General features: G+C 36.9%; 1 protein-coding gene across 1 annotated transcript in view; it reads right to left on the bottom strand.

The window, feature by feature from the left end:
- Positions 1 to 17,140, bottom strand: part of LOC120143422 (probable LRR receptor-like serine/threonine-protein kinase At3g47570) — a 61,843-nt gene that overhangs the window by 32,550 nt on the left and 12,153 nt on the right. The gene's annotated exons all lie outside the window — the stretch shown is intronic.

Genomic DNA, 17,140 nt, shown 5'->3' with positions numbered 1-17,140 from the left:
CTAAAATCAATTTTTCAGAGTGATGCACCAATGCAACAATCCATACATAGATGCACCATGAATTAAATTGAACATCGAATGCATTTCATGCATCGATGCACACACCATGCACCGATGCACTAAGGTTTTTATGAGAACATCGAATGCATTTCATGCACCGATGCACCAGCCATGCATCGATGCACTCTGGCTATTTTGAAACATCGAATGCACTTGATGCATCGATGCACTCTTAGTGCACCGATGCACTAAGGGTCCAACGGTCAAAATATTTGAATATTACACTGATGCACCGATGCACCATGGGTATGCATCGATGCATGAGACGCTCCCAACCACTAATAATTAATTGTTTTCACACTTAAACGGCTCTATTGATTCCACTAATCATCCCCAACGTTCAGAAGTGATTCAAGGTGTATTTAAACAAGATTAGAAGCCATTGATCAATAACAAGAAACAACAAGCAACTAGAATCAAGAGAGAATCAAAGAGAAAGCATCAAACTCATTGTTTGAGCAATTCAAGCCTATTTTTCATTCAATATTCATTTTGCTTTCAAGAACACTTCTTGTACCTAATTGTATTTATTTTTTAGTGTTCTTTTATTTGTTCTAGAATTGTGCAAACAATCTACCTTGTGAGGATTTCCTTGTAAGTTTGCAAATTTGTATTGTTCTCTTTGGGAGAGAGTGTTCTCAAGAATTTAGGGAATAATTCTTGAGGGTTTGTAAGGTTACTCTTTGTCCTCAAAAGAAAGACAAATTAGTGAATTTGTGGAAAATCCTTAGTGTGGATAGCTAAGGTAGTGGACGTAGACTTTGGTTGAGAAAGTCGAACCACTCTAAATCGATGTGCAATTACTTTCAATTTTCTGCAAAAGCTTCTACCAAAAATTTAATTGCCAATTCACCCCCCTCTTGGACGATTCCGTCAATTGATTAACTCAATAATTGGTACCAGAGCCTAACTCATTTGAAGGTTTAATCGCCTCTTGAGTCGATTCGGGAAGAGTTATATCGATAATCAAAGTCATCAATGGCCTCCGCTTCAAACTTCGACTCCGGTCTCGATTCGATGCCCGTCAACAAGCCTCATTTCTTCAATGGAGCTAACTATGCCTATAGAAAGAATAGAATGATGTACTTCATCAAGCAAGTGACATGGGAGCATGGAATGTCTCAGTAGAAGGATACATCAAGCCTCTCACTCATCCAAGATTGTGGAGTGAATGAGAGACAAAAATGTTCCAGCTCAACTCTAAAGCCATTCATATCATATTTTGTGCTCTTGGACCAGATGAATACGGAAGAGTTTCATCTTGTACAACTGCCAAAGAAATATGGGACAAACTTCAAGTCACTCATGAAGGTACCGATGAGGTAAAGAAATCTAAAATTAGTATTCTAACGAATAGCTATGAAAATTTCAAGATGAAACCAAATGAAGATATCAAAGCTATGACGGATAGATTTTTAACGATTGTCAATGGTCTCAAATCATATGGAGAGATCATTTCAAATGAAAAGCTTGTGAGGAAGTTAGTCTACTCCCTCCCAAAATCATGGCAATCAAAGAAGACGACAATCATCGAGTCTAAGGACCTAACGTCCTTAACTCTTGAAGAGCTAATCGGTTCACTCCTCACTCATGAAATGATGCTTGAAGATGAGGTAGACCTTGATAAGATTGAAGAGACACCACAGGAGAAGGAGAAGGAGAATAAGAAAAATATTGGAGTTGACCTCAAATCCACAAAAGATGAGAGTGATTCGGATGAAGATGACGATGACGAGGAAATGGCATTGTTTGCCAAACAGTTCAGAAAAATGATGAGACCTTACCGAGGAAGAAAATTCAAACAAAATGAAGGCCTCAAAAATGAATCAAAAGAGAAGGACCCGATCATTTGCTATAAATACAAAAAGTCGGGGCATGTCAAATATGATTGCCCACAATTGAAGAGAAAGGGTCAATCAAAGAATAAGCACAAGGCTCATGTGGCTACATGGAGTGACGAAGAAGGTTCCGATGAAGAGGAACAAGAAGTAGCAAACTTGTGCTTGATGGCATTCGGGGAAGATTCTAAGGTAACCTCTAACTCATCTGATTTTGATGATTTATCTTATGATGAGCTATTAGAGGAATATAATGGGTTGGCTTCGGATTATGAGAAATTGTTTTTAAAATATAAAAATGATGTTTCAAAATTGAAAAATGAAAATAAGCTCATATCCAAAACCAACAACGATCTTGAAAGTAAAATCAAAGATTTGTAAATCAAACTAGAAGAGTTTGAAAAGAAAAATTTAGATTTGCAAAATTTACTTTCAAAGGTCAATGATGATCATCAAAAGAAAATTGATGATCTCAAAGCTTCTTTTGATAAAGTTGGAATAAAACGTTTTGAAAATGGAGAAAATTCAAAATCCAACTTTGTTAGAAAAAGTTTTAAAAACTACAATCATAGAGGTCCCCAAAGAACCTCTAATAGAAAAATCGTTAGAAGTATATGGCTTCCTAAAGAGCTCATTACTACTAAAGATAAGGATATCCTACATAAATGGATACCTAAGGGGACTAGGATTTTGGAAACTAATGAATATGGACCCAAAAGAATTTGGGTACCAAAAATTAGAAATTAATCTATGTTTGTAGGAAAAGGAGCATTACTACAAGGCACGAGAAACAAATTCAAACTCATGGTACCTTGATAGTGGATGCTCAAGACACATGACCGGAGACAAAAGCCAGTTCATTAAGCTTAACGCCAAAAATAGAGGAGAAGTGACTTTTGGTGATGATTCAAAAGATCACATTGAAGGTATTAGTACTATTGGTAATACCTCTTCCATATGAATTAAGAATGTTTTATATGTGAATGGATTAAAGCATAATCTATTAAGTATTAGTCAATTTTGTGATAAGGGATTCAATGTCATGTTTGCTATTAATGGTTGTAAAGTCATTGACATTGCATCTAATCGGATTATGCTTGTTGGTCATAGAATAGGAAACATATACATGGTGCATTTAGATTCTATTGATATGACTAATTTTTGCCTAGTTTCTAAAGATGAACATGATAGTTGGTTATGGCATAGGAGACTAGGACATGCTAGTATGAGTGTTTTACAACGGCTAATTCAAGGTAATTTAGTTCGAGGGTTGCCTAAGCTTAAATTTGATAATAATAAAATTTGTGATGCTTGTGCTAAAGGAGAACAAAAGCGAGTTTCTTTTAAATCCATTAATGACGTATCAACTAGTAGAGTATTACAATTGATCCATATAGATCTTTTTGGGCCAACTAGGACTACTAGTTTGGGTGGAAAACAATATGCATTTGTCTTGGTAGATGACTATTCTAGATATACTTGGGTTCTATTTTTAAGTACTAAAGATGAAGCATTAGAACATTTCATCACATTTTCAAAAATAATCCAAAATGAAAAAGGTTACTTTATAACTAGTGTTAGGAGTGATCATGGCACTGAATTTGAAAATCTTGGATTTATTAAGTTTTGTAATTCTAATGGTATTAGCCATAATTGTTCAGCACCTAGAACCCCTCAACAAAATGGAGTTGTTGATAGGAAAAATCGAACTTTAGAAGAAATGGCTAGAACCATGCTTTGTGAAAATAATTTGCCAAAATATTTTTGGGCGGAAGCCACAAATACCGCTTGTTATGTTGTAAATCGAGTAATGATTAGGCCAATTTTAAAGAAAACTCCATATGAAATTTTCAAAAATAAAAGGCCTAACATTAGCTATTTTCATCCTTTTGGATGTAAATGTTTTGTTTTAAACAACGGTAAAGAAAACCTTGGCAAATTTGATGCTAAAAGTGATGAAGGAATTTTTCTGGGTTATTCTTTAAATTGTAAAGCTTATCGAGTATTTAATAAAAGAACTTTAGTTGTAGAAGAGTCTATACATGTTTTCGATGATAATCTCCTTCTGAGGAAGGATTCTTGTGTGAATGATGATGTAGGTGTTATAAATACAAATGACGTTAGACATGACGTTGGAGAACCATCATCAAAGGAAGAAACGAAAAATGAGGAAACTCATGATCCTCTTGAGAATCCAACCATTGAAGAATGGGAAGTATCTTATCCAAGAGAGTACAACTATGTCAAGGATGGTGAGATTATAGGTGATCCATCCAAAGAGGTAACAACTCGATATTCTCTTAGAAATATTTGTAATTATGTTGCATTTATCTCATGCATAGAGCCTAAGAATATTAAAGAAGCATTAAATGATGAACATTGGATTATGGCTATGCAAGAAGAATTAAATCAATTTGAGAGAAGTAAAGTATGGACATTAGTTGAAAGGCCTAGTAATAAATCTACTGTAGGTACTAGATGGGTATTTAGGAATAAGCTTGATGAGAGTGGTAATATAGTGAGAAACAAGGCTAGACTTGTTGCTCAAGGGTATACTCAAGAAGAAGGCATAGACTATGATGAAACATACGCTCCCGTAGCTAGGATGGAAGCAATTAGAATGTTATTAGCATTTGCATGTTTTCATGAATTTAAATTATATCAAATGGATGTTAAAAGTGCATTTTTAAATGGTTTTATAAAGGAAGAAGTGTATGTGGAACAACCTCCAGGTTTTAAAGATTCAAAATTTCTGGATCATGTTCTTAAATTGACAAAAGCTCTTTATGGTTTAAAACAAGCTCCTAGAGCTTGGTATGAAAGATTGTCAAATTTTTTAATTGAAAAAGGTTTTTCAAAAGGGAAGGTTGACACTACATTGTTTTTAAAGCATAAAGGTAAAGATTTATTAGTAGTTCAAATTTATGTTGATGATATAATATTTGGTTCTACTAATGATGTTCTTTGCCAAGAATTTTCTAAGCTAATGCAAAGTGAGTTTGAGATGAGCATGATGGAGGAGCTTTCATTTTTCTTGGGACTCCAAATCAAGCAAAGAAAAGATGATATCTTCATCAATCAAGCTAAGTACGTCAAAGATATGCTCAAGGAGTTTGGACTAGAAAATGGGAAACCTCATGACACTCCAATGAGCTCTTCAACAAAGCTTGACTTAGATGAAGGAGGTAAATGTGTAGATGTTAAATTATATAGGTCAATGATTGGCTCTTTGCTTTATCTAACTGTAACTAGACTAGACATTATGTTTAGTGTTTGTTTATGTGCTAGATTTCAATCATGTCCTAAGGAATCACATTTACTAGCTGTTAAGAGAATCTTTAGATACCTTAAGGACACTCCTAGTTTAGGACTTTGGTATCCTAGAGACTCTAGCTTTAGCTTGCATGCTTTTTCTGATGCGGATAATGGAGGATGCAAATTAGATAGGAAAAGCACCTCCGGTACTTGCCAATTCCTTGGAAATATGATGATTTCTTGGTTTTCAAAGAAACAAAATTGTGTTGCATTATCTACCACTGAAGCGGAATACATTTCAGCCGGTAGTTGTTGTGCACAAGTTTTATGGATGAAACAACAACTTTTTGATTATGGAATTGAAGTAGGTACTATTCCTATCAAGTGTGACAATACTAGTGTCATTTATCTCACTAAAAATCCCATCCAACACTCTAGAACTAAGCACATTGAAATAAGACATCACTTCATTAGAGACCATGTCACTAAGGAAGATGTAGTTCTAGATTTTTTGATACTTTGCATCAATTAGCGGATATCTTTACAAAACCTTTAGTCAAAAAAAAGATTTTGGGCACTTAGGAGAGAATTATGTTTAACTGACCTATCTTCACTTAGTGTTTAAAATAGTTTTTAGCACTTTTAAGAATAAATGAAAAATGCTTATAATGATAATTTTTTATTGCATTTTTTGCTATTAGTTAGGGGGAGTTTATGTTATTTGGTGAAAATTAATTTTATGTTCAAATATTATTTAAAAGATTAAGTTGATTGATTGAACATGGTTAATTTTCAATATATGAGTTGCCAAGACCACTAGAGCTAATCAATTTAGCATTTTAAGTCTTTAAAACAGATTTTTGGACATTTTTGTGCTTCATGCACCGATGCACTTAACAATGCATCGATGCATCCCTTTGAATGTGCATCGATTCATCATGTTGATGCACAGATGCATGCCTTGAATGTGCATCGATGCACGGGGTCATGCATCGATGCATACGTCGGGTTTTGGGTTAAAATGCCTCATTTTCTTCATTTTCTCAAAACCTAAAAACTTTTCTCTCCAAGCCGTTCGTCCCTATCTCTCTCTTAATCTCTATTCTTGCTCAAAATCAACAATTTTTCATCGGAATCTTCAAGCTTTTCAACTCTCAAACCTGCTTCAATCATTAAATCGTGCAAAACAACTCCTCATCCCTCTCAATCCGAATTTTCAAGGTATTTTTCTAAAAACCTCTGTTTTACAAATTTATAATTTTAGAACTAGTTTTAATTAGTTTTAGAATGTACATTATATCGGGCATTGATTGTTTGTTGGTTCTAAACTAGATTTTACTACCAATTTCGTCAAAAATAAACAATTTTTCAAAAAAAAAATTGAATTTCGAAACTTAAAAAAACGAAAATTAGTAAGATTTTTTATTTAATTGTTTTGTTTTCATGAAAACTATATTATGATTATCAAATATTATTTTTTAAATAGTTTTCAAAACATGCCCATTAGGATATGGTTTAGAGAACCTTGAATTATTGAGGACTCATTTGAGTTTTGGGAATTGATTGTGCATACATGTGTTTCAAATTGCAGGTGATATTCCTTATTCTGATTTACTTTAATCATGTCTAATCCCAAACGTCCTAGATCTTCGTCTAGTCGTTCTCGTTCAAACCAACCGCCAAATCCCGTTCCTCCACCACCCACTAGTCTATTAGGATCTTGTTTTAACATGCCTAAGCGTCGTAGAGACAAATTGTACTCTAGGTACATAAATTATTTCCAAACTTATAGAATCCGTGAAGAGTGTATTCCTTCGCTTCAAGCCATGGTTGACATTGACTTCAAATACCTTCCAATTCTTAAAACTTGGAAGTTTGATAAATTGTTTCAGCTTAAACCTATCTTCTATCAACAATTGGTCTGTATTTTCTATTCCAATGCGGTGTGTATTCAAAATGAAACTCAATGTGGAACTATAGCCATTAGATCCTATCTCTTAGGCCAATATATTAATATTCACCCCGAGACTATAGCTTTTCGATTTGGGTTAGATGATAGTGGTGTTTATAATGAGAGTGAAAATGTGGAATATCCCTATGTTCTAAACTCCAATGTTAGTACTCTACGATCTCATCACGATCATTTTCTCCATTTGATGATATCTTGGTGGTTTAGACCATCCGGAGGTAGGTACTCCACACTTTGTGCCACGGATTTATGGTGGATGTATTGTATTAAAAATAAAATCAAAATAAATATGTCCCACATTATTTTCAGTCAACTAGTGGACATCATAAACATTGTTCCTTCAAAACATGTTGAAACATTGATTTATGGATGTCTTCTTAGTAACCTCTTTATCAAACTTGGTCTACACGTCTCTCTCGACAATCCTATCCCACTCCAAAATCAGATCAATCTCACATCCTTAAAGAAAGCAGATTGGAAACAAGACGAAGTAACCGGTCAATGGGTTTTTAGACCCAGCAAGCAAACTTCGGGAGCTAGTTCCTCACGAGCTGCTCCTAGCTCCTCTCGTGCTCCTCCTCCTCCAGCTCTGGCTGATGACGATGATCCTGAATTCCAAAAGCTTATGCAAGACATCGATGATCACGTACCCGATGACGAGCCTGCACCAGAACCAGCTCCATAAGAGGATCAAATGCCTCCATATTTTTTATCATTCTTGGAGACGTTTGATTTACGATATGCTCCCATTGAATCACATTTGACTGCTACTCACGAAGCAGTAAATCAACGTTTAGACACTTTGGAAGCTCGACAGATGGAGTTTCAAAGAGAGATGCTTGCACGCATGGATAATCTCTTACTTGAGATGCAAGCCCGTTTTCCTCCACCTCATCCCGATCCTTCTATGGACGAGTAGATCTTGTTTTTTTGTTTGGATCGTCTTGAACATTTATTATTAAACCATTTTGAATATTTTGGGGATTATGGTTTGATTTACTTGACTTTGTTTGGATATGTGATTTGGATGTTTTATGGATTTTTACTTAATATATATTGGTTTGGTTTGAAATTTCATTTGGAGCTTAATGTTTATTAATTTTTGCATCATCATATTAGTTGCATTATGACCAATTATCCATTTATGATTATAAATATTGATTATGAAACTAATGGCTAATCTCTCTTTTGATTGTGATCTTAGCAGCCTAATATATATATAATATCAATTGGCTATGTTTTTCACTGACTTGTTTAAAACGTTTTGAAGCTTTTTGATTTAACAAAAAGGGGGAGAAATGTTAAGTGTTGAAATGTTTTTTTAAAGGATGACTGTTTTAGTAAGGGGGAGTAATCTTTCAAAATTGATTTTCAAATTTTAGAAAATCTTAAAATAACACAAATGTTTTGTTATATCAAAAAGGGGGAGATTGTTGAAAACATTTTTATATTTCGATATAACAAATTAAGTTTAAATGAATTTTAAGATTTTACAAATGATTTCTAAGTATATTCGATTGAATTAATCGAATATCAAAATTATTACTCCAAGCATTTCAAGATCACTTTAATCCTTACTAAATGTGTAAAATTGTGATTTGTACTTAAACTATTTTTGAAACAATTTTCACAAAGTATTTTGAACCAAAATCAAGCCTAAAATCAATTTTTCAGAGTTATGCAACAATCCATGCATCGATGCACCATGAATTAAATTGAACATCGAATGCATTTCATGCATCGATGCACACACCATGCACCGATGCACTAAGGTTTTTATGAGAACATCGAATACATTTGATGCATCGATGCACCATCCATGCATCGATGCACTCTGGCTATTTTGAAACATCGAATGCACTTGATGCATCGATGCACTCTTAGTGCACCGATGCACTAAGGGTCCAACGGTCAAAATATTTGAATTTTACACTGATGCACCATGGGTATGCATCGATGCATGAGACGCTCCCAACCACTAATAATTAATTATTTTCACACTTAAACGGCTCTATTGATTCCACTAATCATCCCCAACGTTCAGAAGTGATTCAAGGTGTATTTAAACAAGCTTAGAAGTCATTGATCAACAACAAGAAACAACAAGAAACTAGAATCAAGAGAGAATTAAAGAGAAAGCATCAAACTCATTGCTTGAGCAATTCAAGCCTATTTTTCATTCAATATTCATTTTGCTTTCAAGAACACTTCTTGTACTCAATTGTATTCATTTTTGAGTGTTCTTTTATTTGTTCTAGAATTGTGCAAACAATCTACCTTGTGAGGATTTCCTTGTAAGTTTGCAAATTTGTATTGTTCTCTTTGGGAGAGAATGTTATCAAGAATTTGAGGAATAATTCTTGAGGGTTTGTAAGGTTACTCTTTGTCCTCAAAAGAAAGACAAATTAGTGAATTTGTGGAAAATCCTTAGTGTGGATAGCTAAGGTAGTGGACGTAGACTTTGGTTGAGAAATTCGAACCACTCTAAATCGCTGTGCAATTAATTTCAATTTTCTGCAAAAGTTTCCACCAAAATTTTAATTGCCAATTCACCCCCCTCTTGGCTGATTCTGTCAATCGATTAACTCAACAAGGTTCCACGCGCCGTCACTGCGTGTGGGGAAGTCTTGGTTGTAGCTTGAAACCGGTTTGAACGGTCTGACCGCTCTGAACCGGTCCGACCCGACCCGACCGTTGATCCGACTCGACCATTGACCGTTAATTTGGGTGTTAGTTTCGTAAATATTTTTAAAAGGGTGTTAGTTTTGTAATTAATTTATGTTAGGGTGATAATTGTGTAAAACAGTTGACCACCTTTGACTAGAACTTTGACCGGTGTTGACTGGCCATTAAACAGTCATTGTTATACTTTAGCCACTAAATTTTCAAAACTTACATTTTAGTCATAATCCAAAATTTTGGGTATTACAATTCTAAGTAATTATTAGATGCTAGTTTATTGGTAAACTTTTAGGTATTATAGCATTCAAGGAAACACACCTATAGATGGTTGCAACCAGGTACAAGTCCATGGAGAAATCTCTCATCTTTCCTTTGATCATATCTCTGCTTAGTTGAAGTCATCACCATATCTACAAGACTACACCTTATAGCTTCAGAGTTAGTTTCATGGTCATCATGCCAATTACAGAAAAAATATAGCTAACAATGACTGACTTTAATGTTTATTATGATCTATGTTCTCTGCACCCAATTTATAATGTAACAAACAGTCTTGAGTTTAATTACAATGAATATCAGGCATGGAAAATGAAATATTTTTTTAAGAACAAATAAAACTAAGAATCAAACTTAACATAGGTCCGTACCTTTTTTTTGGGTCCCGCATACGAATATGATGGCTTTTAATCATCTTCTGGTATTTGACAGTTCACAAAATTTTATCTCATAGAAAAAAATACAAATATTTCAACAAATAGTTAAATTTTAATTTTTTTTATGACAATAAATATCATATTTAACTAGAGAAAAGCAACGAAAAATCCATACAACTATAAAATAGTCAGGAAAATGTTCATGATGGATGAAATTACTTACCGTCTTTATCAAACATGTTCGATGCTATTTACAAACCTTTGTTTGATTTTCTTCAGCTCAACCACAACGTCCTTCATATCTTTTCTTTTTTCTGGTGTCTCAGTTGAACAACCCAAAGCTAAGTCCATGATGGATGCAATACAATTTGCTTTAACAACAAAGTAGTCGTCCTCTCTTCTTAATAAATCAGCATCTGCAATATCTATCATTCCTTTAGCCAACGATCTTTCCACCCAATCCCTCATATTCATTTCATCAGTGAAAACTTCATCAGTTGGCCTTTTCTTTGTGAACGTTTCTATTAGGACAATCCCATAACTATAAGAGAAAATAACTTCAGTGACCAAAAATCCCAGATAATATACGATTTTGATCAACTTTTTTTGGATTTGCGAAAATGACCAACAAAATCGCAATGCGATCTCTAATTCGCATTGCGATCTCCACTATCGCAAATTCGCGTTGCATTTCGCGTTGCGATAGTTGAAAATCGCGTTGCGATTTTCCATTTCGCGTTGTGATAGTCTACAGTTGTCGTTGCGATTTTCCAAATTCGTTGCAAAAATTCGTTGTGATAGTTAAAAAAAAAGATTTTGTTTCTTAAGAATTTTCTCTAAAAAGATAGTATCCGCGCGGACATGTCGAAGACACGTACGACCACGACCACGACCACGACCACGACCACGACCCGAGACGAGACGGCGGCGGCGGCGGCGCGCGAGAGTCCCCCTTGTTCTCTTCCACTCAACAAGGAAGTGAGAAATTCAAGCCTTAAATACCATTCCCAATAGTGTTTCCAATACTATGTGGGATTGAGCATTACCAACACCATAGAATCTTAGTTCCCGACCATATATCAAAACCGTTTGATAGTCATTTTAAATATAGAGTAATTAAAATGTTTATAATAATAATATAGAGTTTTCCTGACACAACTTAAAATTAATTGTCATTTTAAATAGAGTAATTTTTGTATAAAAAAAAAGAAATGGATGCAGAAGAGGCAAGGTAAATGTTTTATGCTTAAATACTTTCTTTGAACAATTAGTAAGCGTTAGAAATAATTAGTGAAAATCAAATTAGGGTGGAGATGAATGCACCTTTAGTTTACAAAATTTTAAAACAATGCATCCACAGTTGAAACATATCAATTATAAAGTGAAGTTACTGTTGACGAAAACGGGTAAAGAAAACAAAAGAACACGAGAATTTTACGAGGTTCGGCAATGTGCTTACGTCCTCGGTGCCTAGGCGGCGCTAGAAGTTTTTATTCAATGATATTTTAGGTCTAGGTTACATCTCTATTTATAATAGAAAACCCTGGTACATAATTACAAAATTAACCCTGTACCGTACCGCGGGGGCTGCGCCCCCGCACCCCCAACCCACATAATTCGTAACCCCACAACGAGACTTTCTTTGTAAGGACAGTTGATGTTCGCTCACTCCGCTCCATCTCCTGTCCTCTTTACTGGTATATTTATGAGCCATACCTAACAAATCTCCACCTTGGCGAATATCCTGCCTCTTGAAAATTCAATATGGGTTGGGTTACCTTGATTCTTTAACAACTCGAAACATTCAACAAGTCCAAGCAATGCTTGAACTTGTCTGTCGTAACTGGCTTAGTGAACATATCAGCGGCATTTTCATCAGTATGTACCTTCTGAAACAAAACCTCTCCAGATGCAACCAACTCTCTGATCTTGTGGAACCTTACATCAATATGTTTAGTTCTAGCACGATACACCTGATTCTTAGCCAAGTGAATAGCACTTTGATTATCACAAAGCAACTGAACTCCACCTTGTTGAACACCCAACTCCTTCACTAAACCAGTAAGCCATAAAGCTTCTTTTGCAGCTTCAGCCGCTGCCATGTACTCAGCTTCAGTTGTAGATAGAGCCACAATAGATTGAACAGTAGACTTCCAACAAATAGGCCCTCCACCAAGAGTAAAGACATACCCTGTCGTAGATCTTCTATTATCCAAGTCACCTGCATAGTCTGAATCCACATATCCTACAACCAAAGGATTATCCCACTGACTCCCAAAAACAATTCCATGTCCCACAGTACCCTTTAAGTACCGAAAGATCCACTTGACTGCTTCCCAATGTTGCTTACCAGGTTTAGACATGTACTTACAAACTTGACTAACAGCATGAGCTAAATCAGGACGAGTACATACCATCGCATACATCAAGCAGCCAACAGCATTAGAATACGGAACCTTTGCCATATCTTCAGCTTCCTTATCTGTCTTGGGGCACTGTTCTGATGAGAGCTTAAAGTGATTCGCCAATGGAGTGCCAACTGGTTTTGCGCTGCTCATCGCAAACCTTTCTAGCATTTTCTCAACATAACCCCGTTGAGATAGCCGCAGTTTCCTTGAGTCTCTGTCCCTGCAAATTTCCATTCCAAGAATTTTCTTTGCAGCACCTAAATCTTTCATATCAAATTCCTGACTCAATAAAGTTTTCAAACCGATAACATCATCCATGTTCTTCGCAGCAATCAACATATCATCAACATACAGTAATAGAAAAATAAAAGAACCATCATCAAGGCTCTTAACATAGACACAACAATCATACTCACATCGGTTGTAGCCAATCTTGATCATATAGGAGTCAAACCGTTTATACCACTGTCTCGGAGACTGTTTCAACCCGTACAAAGATTTCTTCAATCTGCAAACTAAATGCTCGTTTCCAGGTTGAGTGAAACCTTCAGGTTGCCGCATGTAGATCTGCTCCTCTAAATCACCATGCAAAAAGCAGTTTTAACATCCATCTGCTCTAAATGCAAATCCCAACTAGCCACCAATGCAAGTACTGCTCGGATTGAAGTGTGCCTGACCACAGGAGAAAAGATTTCATCATAATCAACTCCTTTCTGCTGTGAAAAACCCTTCGCTACCAAACGAGCCTTGAACTTCTCCCCCTCTTTTTCTGTTACTACTGGTTTCTTCTTATACACCCATTTGCAACCAATTGGCTTCTTACCCTCAGGAAGGGGAACTAACTCCCATGTGCGATTGTGATTCAAAGACTCCATCTCCTCAACCATGGCTGCCATCCACTTGTCGTTTTCTTGACTAGTAACGGCATCATGAAAAGTAACCGGATCATCACTGCTAACAATAAGTGCAAAAGATACCAAGTCTTCAAAACCCAATCTGTTCGGAGGCTTTATATTCGTCCGTCTCACCCTGTCTCTGGCGAGATTATAATCCTGTAAATCATCCGTAGTGGAACCACCAGAAGTCGGTTGAGAAGTTTCTGGTTTCTCAACTGGAAACTGCTCGAAATCCACCACTGTCGTGTCTTGCTTCTGCTGCAACATGGATTGTTCATCAAAAACGACATCTCTACTAATCACAACTTTCTTCGCAACTGGATCCCAGAACTTGAATCCTTTGACACCTTTCTTGTAACCAAGAAAAATGCACTCCTTCGATTTTGCATCAAGTTTGGATCTCTCATCAGCAGGTACATGCACATAAGCAGGACAACCAAAAATCCGTAAGTTATCAAAACTAACATCATGACCAGTCCATACCTCTTCTGCAACTTTCCCAGCCAGCGATGCCCTTGGCGATCTGTTGATAAGGTAACACGCCATGTTAACAGCCTCAGCCCAGAAGTGTTTGGGAAGCCCCGCATTCAACCGCAAACATCTGGCTCTTTCATTCAACGACCTGTTCATTCGTTCCGCAACACCATTCTGTTGTGGTGTCTAGCGCACTGTAAAATGCCTCTGAATCCCATGCTCCTTACAGAATTGTAGGAACTGTGAATCTGTGTACTCCGTACCATTGTCAGACCGCAAACACTTGATTTTTCGTCCTGTTTGGTTTTCTACCTCAGCTTTCCACAGCTTGAACTTCTCAAAAACTTCAGATTTCTGTTTCAAAAAATACACCCAAACTTTCCGTGAAAAATCATCAATAAAAGTAACATAGTACCTAGATCCACCCAAAGACGATGTCGTGGAAGGCCCCCATACATCAGAATGCACATAATCAAGAATCCCTTGAGTTGTGTGCTTCGCAGTCTTGAAACGGACTTTAGTCTGTTTACCAAGAACACAATACTTGCAAAAGTCGAGCTTACAACTTTTGACACCATGCAACAAGTTTCTCTTGTGTAATTCTGCCATACCACGTTCACTAAGATGAGCAAGGCGCATATGCCACAATTTTGTCGTATCATCACAGGACTCAACAGAGTGAACTCCACCTGCAACGGTACTCCCTAACAATCTGTAGATATTCCCTGCAGTCATCTTGCCTTTCATCACAGTCAATGCTCCTTTAACAATCCGAATGGTTTCCCTATCCTCGTCAGCCTTAGGGATAAAACCATTCTTGTGCAAAGTGCCCAAGGAAATCAAATTCTTCTTCAAGTCTGGGATATGTCGAACACCACTCAACGTCCGAACGGAGCCATCGTGCATCTTAATTCTGACATCACCAATACCAACAATATTGCAACATCGATCATCACCCAAATAAACCGAACCAGAATTAACCGACCTGTATGTCGAAAACCATTCCCTATTTGGCGTGATGTGATAAGAACATCCAGAATCAAGAATCCAAGCATCCGTCAATTGTGTCGTTGAAATAGAAAGCATATCACCCTCACTGCAATCAGAATTATCATCCTCGACCACGTTCACAGACTTGGATGAGCCATCACGCTTCTCATCAGTCTGCTTTTTCAACAGTGAATCGTCTTCTTATCCCTGGATTTGGATCTGGAATTCCGCTTCCCGGACCCTGCCTTCTCTGGCTTCCGTCCACGGTCTCGATTACCCTTGACATATAAGCTATCGGCTTGAGAGCTTTCCCCTGCATTCTGCTTCCGCTGGTTGTGAGCCAACAAGGTTGCAGTAATCTCCTCAACATTGATAGTCTCTTTCCCATATGTAAGAGTAGTCACCATGTGTTCGTAAGAGGGAGGCAACGAACACAACAGAATCATCGCTCTGTCTTCATCCTCAATTTTCACATCAAGCCGAGCCAGATCAGAAACGATTTGATTGAAGACATTCACGTGTTGCGCCAAATCGTGATCGTCCTGCATCTTCAGCCCATACAGCCGCTGCTTCAGATACAGTTTTGTCGTTAAGGATTTGGACATAAACTGACTTTCCAACTTCCTCCAAATTTCGTCTGGAGACGATAGATGCATGACGTGATACATGACCTCGTCCGCCAAGCATAATCGTATGGTTCCTGCCGCTCGCTGCTGCAATTCTTCCCAATCTTCCTCATCCATCGACGTCGGCTTTGTAGATCGCAAAGCCTTCAAGATCCCTTGCTGCGCCAATAGATCCTTCACCCTCGTTTGCCATAATCCGAAGTTACCCTGACCATCGAATTTCGCGACTTTGAATTTTGCTCCTGACATCTGATACCAATTGTTGACGAAAACGGGTAAAGAAAACAAAAGAACACGAGAATTTTACGAGGTTCGGCAATGTGCTTACGTCCTCGGTGCCTAGGCGGCGCTAGAAGTTTTTATTCAATGATATTTTAGGTCTAGGTTACATCTCTATTTATAATAGAAAACCCTGGTACATAATTACAAAATTAACCCTGTACCGTACCGCGGAGGCTGCGCCCCCGCACCCCCAACCCACATAATTCGTAACCCCACAATGAGACTTTCTTTGTAAGGACAGTTGATGTTCGCTTCGCTCACTCCGCTCCATCTCCTGTCCTCTTTACTGGTATATTTATGAGCCATACCTAACAGTTACAATTGACAATATCTAGACGTCTCATTCTATCACCTCCCCAAATTACATATGAATCAATAATGCATCAATTATTGTAAAGTTATCAGCATGTCGCTGCCATTGACAATATGGACCGTTTTGTTTTCCATTCAATCAAAATTATGCCAACATGCAATATTCTCTATGTATTGATTGTAACCACCCTATTGGTTGAACAAATTAATATTCTCTATGTTTTATGGTTCCACTCAACAGATGCTTATGTATGCAGTTTAACAGTCCCTTCATATTTCGGTCTCTTTGATTAGTAAAGTGGTGGTCGGGAACTAAGATTCTATGGTGTTGGTAATGCTCAATCCCACATAGTATTGGAAACACTATTGGGAATAGTATTTAAGGCTTGAATTTCCCACTTCCTTGTTGAGTGGAAGAGAACAAGGGGGACTCTCGCGCGCCGCCGCCGTCTCGTCTCGGGTCGTGGTCGTGGTCGTGGTCGTGGTCATTTTCGCAAATCCAAAAAAAATTGGTCAAAATCGTATATTATCTGGGATTTTTGGTCACTGAGGTTATTTTCTCTAACTATAAATGTCGCATTTTATAGAAACAATTCCTGCTGATCCGAATTCTTCATTTCAAGCATAATCAAAGCCTTGTTAATTCTTAATTATTTCTGAAATGCCTTATCCAATTATATGTACACATACACATG

Source organism: Hibiscus syriacus, unplaced genomic scaffold (assembly GCF_006381635.1).
Source record: "Hibiscus syriacus cultivar Baekdansim isolate YM2019G1 unplaced genomic scaffold, ASM638163v2 tig00110847_pilon, whole genome shotgun sequence".
Lineage (NCBI taxonomy): Eukaryota > Viridiplantae > Streptophyta > Magnoliopsida > Malvales > Malvaceae > Hibiscus > Hibiscus syriacus.
Note: the sequence above shows the minus strand (reverse complement) of the source record. Positions and strands in the feature narration are given on the sequence as shown.